The following is a 9,114-nucleotide window of genomic DNA, read 5'->3' as shown; positions in this document are numbered from 1 at the left end:
CCAAGATTCCTTTATTTGATCATAAAGTTTTTCATCCTCACAATGGCCACAAATCTATCCACCCCTTTCAGTACTTTCCCAAATCATCATTTCTACTATGACTACAATTGTGGAAAACTTTTTAATTTAATGTAATCAAAATGATCTGTTTTGCATTTCATAATGTTCTCTATCTCTCCTTTGGTCATAAATTCTTCCCCTCTCCATAGACCTGACAAGTATTTCCTCCTTTTCTAATTTGCCTATGGCCTTTACATGCCTAATATGCCCTTTACATCTATATCATGTACCTGTTTTGACTTTACTTAGATGTACAGTGTAAGATGCTGGTCTATGCCTAGTTTCTGTCATACTATTTTTTCCAGTTTTCTCAGCAGTTTTTGTCAAATAGTGAGTTCTTATCCCAGAGACTGGAGTCTTTGGGTTTACCAAACAGGAGATTGCTATATTCATTTACTGCTGTGTTTTGTGTGCTTAAACTATTCCACTGATCCATCATTCTATTTCTTAGTCAGTACCAAATAGTTTGATGGTTGCTGCTTTATAATATAGTTTTATATCTGGTATATCTAGACCACCTTACTTTGCATTTTTTTTTCATTAATGGGATGGATATAATTCTAACAGTGTTGTCCAATTCCCTCTTCATTTGAAGTCTGTGATGGACATCCTCCATGAGAGTGGAAAAGTCTTTAGTGAGCACATGTCTCTCTGTTTGATATTAATCACGACAGGGTAATTGTATTTTCTGTTGTTAGATTTTTCATGAAATCTTCTATGATTTTTACACCTGCTTGGGGGACAGCTTGTTGTGGGAAAGTCCTGAAGGTGGCCTTTGGCTGTACCAAATCATTCACTTTTTATAGCTCCCCAATCAACAGTATGGGGAGCACTTTGTTCTCTACCCCTGTTAGTCTACTGTGTAGCTAGTGTCAAGATGTGCTCTTCCAGGGGCAGCATTGTGCACTGGCCTTAGTATCAGCTCCACAGTTAAAGAATCTGGGTTCAAATCCTGCCTCTTTCACTTGCTACCTTATGATCTTGGAGCAGTAACAATCTCTGTGATGCTCAATTTCCTCGTCAGTATAATGAAGGGGTTGGATCAGATGAACTCTGAAGTCCTTCATATCTCTAGACTGATGCTCTCTGTACATGTGTGATTGTATTCATGCTGCCTCCTTTAATCTCTCATCTATTCCCTTAAATAGGCTTTCACAGTAGAGCTGATCTTCTGAATCACTGTTGTCCTTGATGGCCAGAGGTCTCCGAATGGCAAGAAGCAGCAGCTTCTAGGCTCTTTGGGTCTTCTCATTGTGAGCATTGATTTGTATTGGGTAAACTTCCTTAGGAAATGGGAAGAGTCTAGAACAATGTCTTTCCCTCCATTTCTGATGTTGGGCTTGTTTAATAAATCAGGTCAGGGTTGATCTAATTTCATGCCTTCTCTTTTTCTCATTTTATCTTTTCTTTTAGTTTTTTTAGTCTTTGCTCTAAAAAATTAGTGGTTTGATGGTCCCCAGACAGCCAATTCTGGAGTTACTTGTGTGTCAGAAATGAGGCATTTCCTGTCTATTGAAAGAAAATCAATGCTTCTCTGTGTCCATGTCTTTGGCTCCTGTGCGCAGACAATGCATTCATGCTTTGTGGTGATGGAATCCTTCTATAGTCTCCTGGGCTTGGGTCTCTCTCATTTCTTACTCCTCTACCCAGATTTTCCAACATCCTCCTTGACATGGAACTCACTGAATAGCAAAGTAACTGTTGGTTTAGCTTGCGAGGTTTTTTCTAGTTCTTCATAGAATTTCTCCTGCCTCTTTATCCTCTGTAACAAGTGTTGGAAAATAGACTAAAATCACTGCTATGGTGAGGTTTTGCGCACACTTATTAGGAGTGCAGCAAGGCGAAGTGGATGAATGTTCCCTCCATGAGGTTTCTTGTTTTCTTTGGACACAGCAACCTTGCCCACTCCTTTACTCAGCTTTCCAAGGAGAACCTATGAGCCAGCCAGCCTCATTGCCATCATTTCCTTTTGTCTGCTTATCCCCAGGTTTCTTCCCTTCCTCTGATGGTAGGGACACTAAAGATAATTCTCCCATGGAGCACCAGCTGTGCTGATGTTGAGAGATGCCCCACCATGCCCCACTTTTCCTCTACTCTGTCATTGGCAGAACAGAAGTAGAAAAGGAATCACAGGACAGAAGTCCATTAGCTATTATTTTTGGTTCGTGTGTTGCCATGGCTAAAGAATCCATCCAATCAATCCATCAACAGGCATTGAAATGCCTACTGTGTGGCAAACACTCTACTGTTTATCTATTTCCTTCTTTTTGTGTTCAGGGCACCAGGAAACTATTTCAATGGCCCAAGTCTTTAGTCCACAATCCAGTGAAGTCTCAGGGACAGTTTCAATGCCTTTTGGCTAGGTTTTACCACAGTACCCAAAGCACTGGACCTGGAATCAGGAGGACCTGAGTTCAGATCCAGCCTCAGACATGTACTAGCTGTGTGACTCTGGACAAGTCACTTCACCTCTGTTTGCCTCAGCTTCCTCAACTGTAAAATGGAGATGATGACAGTACTCACTTCACAGGGTTGTTATAAGGATTGAGTGAGTGTCAAACTGAAAGCACCCTAGATGTGCCCTGTTGGTTTTGCCTCATCAGCATCCAGACCTTGACACCATTGATTCCCATGCCTGGAAGATGGTCTCTCCTCACCTTGGCTGCATAGATTCCTTCAACTCCTTCCCTTCAGGCTCATCTCATCTCAGCTGTCATCTCCTTTCTCCACTGATCTCTCTCCCTCCTCACAATGTCTGGTCTTTGCTTCTCCTCTGTGTCCCTGTCATGTTCCTTGTTGTTGTTGTTGAGTCTTCAGTCTCCATGACCCCATTTTGGGGTCTTCTTGGCAAAGATCCCAGAGTAATTTGCTGTTTCCTTCTCCAGCTCATTTTACAGATGAGGAACCTGAGACAAACGGGGGAAGTGACTTCACCAGGGTTACATAGCTAGTAAGTGTCTGAAGCTGGATTTGAACTCAGGAAGAGGAGTCTCCCTGACTCTGGGCCCAGTGGTCTATCCACTGTACTATCCATCTGCCCAGTAGAGACAAGGGAAGCAAATAAAAATGAAATAATAAAGATGTGCCCCCCCCGCCAAAAAAACAACTTTGTTCACATAAAATAACAACCTAGAAGAAAACATACCCTTATTCATTAAGGGAAAGGAAGAGCCACAAATCAGCTTATTCAAAATAATTGGCAATGAGATCCAGCCCCTGGTCAGGACCTGCCCAGACTGGACATGCCAGTCTCAGAAGGAAAGCTGTGGACTGGCAGAAAGAAGGACCATGAAGAACAGGAGGGAGCATTAAAAGAAAAGCTGACAAAGCCAATAGGATGGGAAAAGTCTACTTGTCTCACTCCCCAACCCGGTTCCCCCAGAACCTTCTAGATCCTAGAAGCCAACTGAGACTGCCAGGCCTCAAGGCTGGAAGGTGAGGACATGGGTGCTGGGGGGAGGCTCACATGCCTCCGAAAGGGTCTTATTACTTCCCAGGAACTTAACATTTGCTTTTTAAAAAGGAGAGACTAGGGGGCAGCTAGGTGGTGCAGTGGATAAAGCACCGGCCCCCTGGATTCAGGAGTACCTGGGTTCAAATTCGGCCTCAGACACTTGACACTTACTAGCTGTGTGACCTGGGCAAGTCACTTAACCCCATGGCCCTGCAAAAAAAAAGGGAGAGACTTTCTAAAAGTCTGTACACAGCATTCAGGGGACGGGGCAGAGGAAAGCTGCGGACTAGACAGGAAAGGAGCCCCAGACAAGGGGAGGGGTCAGACTTCAATGTGTGAACCCCCCCCCCCAGTCTCACTGCTCCATAACCATCCCCCAAGAAACACTTCTTCAGATTCATTCTTGCATTTTGCCAAAGGAAAACCATTCAGGTCATTCCTACCCTGGCACATACATGTACACAAACACAGACACACATGTACTATTCTTCTCTCTACACTAGCCCCAAGGAGTAGCCTGATTCACTGCCTGCTCCTTCCCCCAGAAAGAACCAAAATGGGTTAAAAATTCAAGGCAGGGGCAGCTAGATGGTGCAGTGGATAGAGCACCGGCCCTGGAGTCAGGAGTACCTGAGTTCAAATCGGGCCTCAGACACTTAATACTTAACTAGCTGTGTGACCCTGGGCAAGTCACTTAACCCCAAATGCCTCACTAAAAAAAAAAAAAAATTCAAGGCAGCAGGAGTGTGATGGAATAAAGATCCCTTGCTCATCAGTCTTGAGTCTGGTTCTAGTCTAGGTCCCACCACTCCCCTGCTGTGACATTGGGCAAACCCCTTCACCTGGGGTGGGGGGGGATGCACTTTAATTTCCTCCCTGTTAAAAAGAGGAATATAGAGACCTAGAAATATGTGATAACTTACATAATATGATATTTAATAAATAATATATACATATAAATGTTATTATTGGGATATCCTCCATAGAACCTCCAGGAAGGCAGGAACTTTTTCATTTGTCTTCATCTTCCTGGGGTCCTGCAATGTCTTGCACCGAGTAGGTGCTTAGCAAATGCTCACTGAATTGGATCCATAACCACCAGCCCATCTTCCACCAGATAGAACTAGGCAGCATCCTTATTTCTACTTGGAGATTACTGACTTCCAGGAATATGGCCCTGGGAATAGATAGGGTACCATTCCCCAAGCCACTTACAGAAATGGGCCTGAACTGGAGGTTCAGTAGACCCCGAGGAGCTGCTGCCCATGTTTCTGTTCCTGATGACCAGGACTCCAGTGAAGATCTTCCTCATTAGGACTCAGAAGTCATGGCAGAAGGAAGAAGGCATTGTGGTAAGTGGGGGTGAAGAGTTCTCCAGTAGCTCCATAAGCCCCACTCAACAGCTAGGCTGGTCTTTCTTATACTCTGGCCTGATGTGGAGGCCCCCAGAATCCCAGATCCAGTTGACATGAGTTGGGAGGGACATCCCTCTCTGTGCCAAGACCCACGGCCAGGCTGTCTGGCAGCTGATACCCTATGGCCACCAGGTTATTCAAGTATGGAGGAAGCCATCACCCCAGCAGAGTCGAGAGTCTCCCAAAGACACCAGGTCCTAGAGTAAAAACGTTGGCCGTTGACTTTGATTCCAATCCATTGCTCCCTTGAAAGTCATTGTTGCTGCTACTATCTAAAGCTAGGTTTCATTTGAGAGGGAAGATGATGAAGGGTCAAAAGCCAAGGTATTCAAGAGATGGTTCTTATGATGAGCCTCAGAACAAAATACAAGCAGGAAACCACCAAACAAGACAAATGTATGTTTTGGCCCCATGAATCAAACCAGTGGGTGCTTAATAATGCTTGGGGGTTGATTGATGTGCCCACTCTTTCTTAACCCTCACCCTCCCACAGAGGAACCTATTGTACCCATCTCCGACCAAAACCAGAGCAGCCACATAGATAGTAAAAAAAAACAGTAAGTAATCTTGACTCCACGTTCTTAGATCTGGGCAAGGTCCTTTCTCCACAGAAGATATTTGGAACATGCTTCCTATGGGAAGGAGGGTCCCTACGACTCTCTTTGGAGACCATAAACTCTCTGAGGCCAAACACCCTGTCTCTTCATTCCTCTGGATGGCCCCACAGCCAAGAGAGCTGAGCTTCTCTGCCCGAGTGCAGATTCCTTCTCTCCTCAATCCAAACTTCACTTGTCCTCTATCCAGTCCCCTGGAGCCCTGCTGGCTTGCCGAGCCAGCAAACCAATCCTGCTTGGTGTTAACAGCTGTCACCAAGCTCTTCACACCTAGTTCAGCTCAGGCAGACTTTCCCTGATCCTGGGTTTTGAAATGGGCAGTTTTGTCTTTGACATTCTTAACACCTCCCTTTTTGCCTCATTTTCCACCTCCTGATGCCCCCTTGCCTCTTACAATCCAGTGTCCAGTAAAGCATCTCTACATTGCACAAAACCTAGCCCCTCCTCCAACCAACCCAAACCCCACAACACCCCCCTCTATCCACAACCATCCCTCCCCCTGGAGTACAGAGAGAAGGCAAAGAAATGGAAACCATCAGAGAAAGCCCCAACAATGGGTTGAGTCCAGGTGAGGACTAATGATGATGGGCTGCCTTCAAGTCTGTTCACCCTATACTCCATCAGTCAGCTGTGGTCAGATGAGGTCAGAGGCCCCAACCAGCAATGACAAGCAGCACCATGTTCCTAGATCCCAAGTCCACCTGGATCTGAAGTTTATCTTCCATAACATGAGCCCTGTGTAAAAAAATAATAATAACAACTTAACTAATCCTAATATAATCTGAAATTTTTATAACTGTGCTTATATGAAAAATTATAACTATATGAAAAATTATAAGTTTAGAAAAATATAATTGGGCCATAAGTACCATTTGGGTCACCATTCAAATGTCAAAATATTTTTGCTGACTTACTGGGGTCTAATCTGACTGGGAGGCTTAATATGTGGATGTTTGACTGGCTTGCTATCTGACTGCTATTAATCTCATAAGCTAATCTGTTAGGGCCTTTTAAAAATTTCCCCACACTGCTCCGCTCCCAAATTGATAAGCAAACAATTAAGAAGCCTCTTAATTAAATAATCAAAGCAGGGTTTATTTATAAAAAATAAATGTAAGAGGTAAAAAATGCAAAGTTATATGAGACCTGACGAGGGTATGCTGTTTGGACGTTTGCCTCCAGTCCTCTCCAACTTTCACCCTTTTTCTCCTTCACTCCAGCTCCCCTGCTTCACTTTCACTTCTCAGCTCCTTTCTTTTAACACCAAGTCCCCTTCACTTTGTCGACCCCCCGTGTCTTCTCTACTTGCTCAGTCAGTCTGCCCCCTTTACGTGGCCTCTGTCTCCTTAGCGTCCCTTGCAGCAGCCTCCCTTCTAATTCGCTGAAAAAAAAAAAAAAACCTTTTCTCCATACCGTTCCCTGTCTGTCCTCTCCGTCAGTCTGCTCCCCAAAGCATCTCTAGCGTCCCTTTTCACTTTCTTTCTCAGGTGAAACTCAGGGCTGGCTGCCCCCAGGGCCAGCTGAGACCCATGTTCCCTGTGTGGAGCTGGGGGCTGGGTGAAGCCAACCCCGGCATCCCTGAGAGTTTTCATGGGCCTTTCCACGCCACGCCCATGGCTCGGGGTTTTTTGGTCTGAGCAGCTTAGCCCGGCTCAGGGGCGGGGGGGTGGGGGGGTCAGGGGACACGAACAGCTAAACAAACTACATTTCCTAGAACTCCGGACAAAGCACCTTCTAGATGCCTGTGGAGCCCTGGACAGCAGAGGGTTTGTAGCTGTTTAGTAGGTCTGCAGTGTCTGCTCACTCGTAGGCTCATGGGTTTCTTGTCCAATTGCTCCGCCAATTTGTCCATTGTTTCAGCACCAAAAGTAAATGCTGCAAATAATACCCAGTCATATGAATTGACTTCTGCAGAGTGAACATGGGGCTGAGGTCATACCTTAAGGACTTCCTGAAATACAGCTAGGTCACTGAAGGGAGCTGGCCTCGGCCCACAGGTGGGGAAAGAGCTCCACAAGAAGGCAGATCCATCCTCCCCTGGAAAATTGAGTCCATACTGACCCAAGCATTCTGGAAACCAATTTGGAATTGTGCCCAAGAGGCTATAAAGCCACGCAGGTCCTTTCATCCAGCAATGGAAATGTGTTTTCTATGACTGCACATGCATCACCTGTATCAAATGAGTTAGGGAAGGAAAGGGGTGGGGGAGGGAAAGGGAAAGGGGAAGGGGAGGGGGAGGGGAAGAGAAAAGGGAAAGAAAGAAAGAAGGATGGAAAAAAGGAGGGAAGGAAGCAAGGAAGGAAGGAAGGAAAGAAAGAGAAAGAGAAAGAGAAAGAAAGAGGGAAAGGGAAGGGAGGGAAGGGAGAGAAGGGAAGGAAAAGGAGAGGAAAGGGAGAGTCTGGGCTTCCCCAGAAAGAGGATGAGCTGAGGAATAGGAAGTACCTGATTCCATAAACCCTAGAGAATCTCACACTTGCTCAGGGCTGGGCTCAGTAGGTCCTGTGTAAACTTCCTAGTTGAATGTGAAATAATCCAGTGAGTGGCTACTATTGCCACCTGGTGGTTAAAGGAACCAGAAGCTAGAAGGAAAATATCTAAGACGGATGGGACCACTACAAAGAGGTCGATCCTCTGGTCTGAGGAACTGAAGCCTTCCTGTCTGGGGTAAACAAACATAGCACTGGTGCCTGAAGCATTGCTGTAGCCCTCCTGCTACATCAGACCACAGCGAACTACTCCGAGTCTAGCTGTCCAACACCTGCAGCTAAAAGCTGCCTCTCCATCTTCTCCACCAAGATTGCCCGACATTTCCTCAAAGGCCAAGCAAACTTTCCTACAAACGCCTGATCTGCTAGTTGAGTGATCAGTCACAAAAGGAGTGAGCTGAATCTGTCAGGACCAGGGCCAGGCGCCTGTTGGAAATCATCCTTTCTTGTGCTAATGGACTCTTTAATTATCTACGCTAGAGGCTGAGAGTCTGCAGTATTCCATCTCTTTCCATCTCTCTGTGGTTCCACATGAGCATCACCAGCCCAGCTCCTGTTACACCTGGCAAGAGTAGGTCAAAAACAGCACCTAGGGAAGAAATACTCAGCCATTTCTTCAATGAGCCCACAAGCACTTAATAAGCACCTACTATGTTTCAGGCACTGGGCCAAAAGAAATGCACTCATCACAGAATGATACACACTGACTGCTGTGTGAGAGCGAGCTCCACACATGGCTGAGTAACAATTTTAACCCACTGTTTGGCCCAGGATGCCAGGGCACCATACCTTTCCATCCATGCTTTCCTTACATCCACCAATCTGATCCAATAAACATTTATTAAGTGTTTTCTATGCCTTCAAGGAGCTTACAATCTAAAGGGGAAGACAACACACAAAAGGATTCAGGGAAGAGGTTGAGGATGTCAGGCGGTACCTAGCAAGAAGACATCTTGCTCCATTTTGTTCCATGAAATTGAAGCCATATAGAGCAGCAGGTGCAGAGTGGAGGGAGCTGAGAGTCCAGTCTCTGTCCTCTATAAAGGAGAGAGTTTGGTCCTCTGCCCTCCAGCCTTCCATGAGAG

The sequence above is a fragment of the Dromiciops gliroides genome, chromosome 2 (assembly GCF_019393635.1).
Source record: "Dromiciops gliroides isolate mDroGli1 chromosome 2, mDroGli1.pri, whole genome shotgun sequence".
Lineage (NCBI taxonomy): Eukaryota > Metazoa > Chordata > Mammalia > Microbiotheria > Microbiotheriidae > Dromiciops > Dromiciops gliroides.
The sequence above is the reverse complement of the archived record's forward strand: the minus strand, read 5'-3'. Positions refer to the sequence as shown.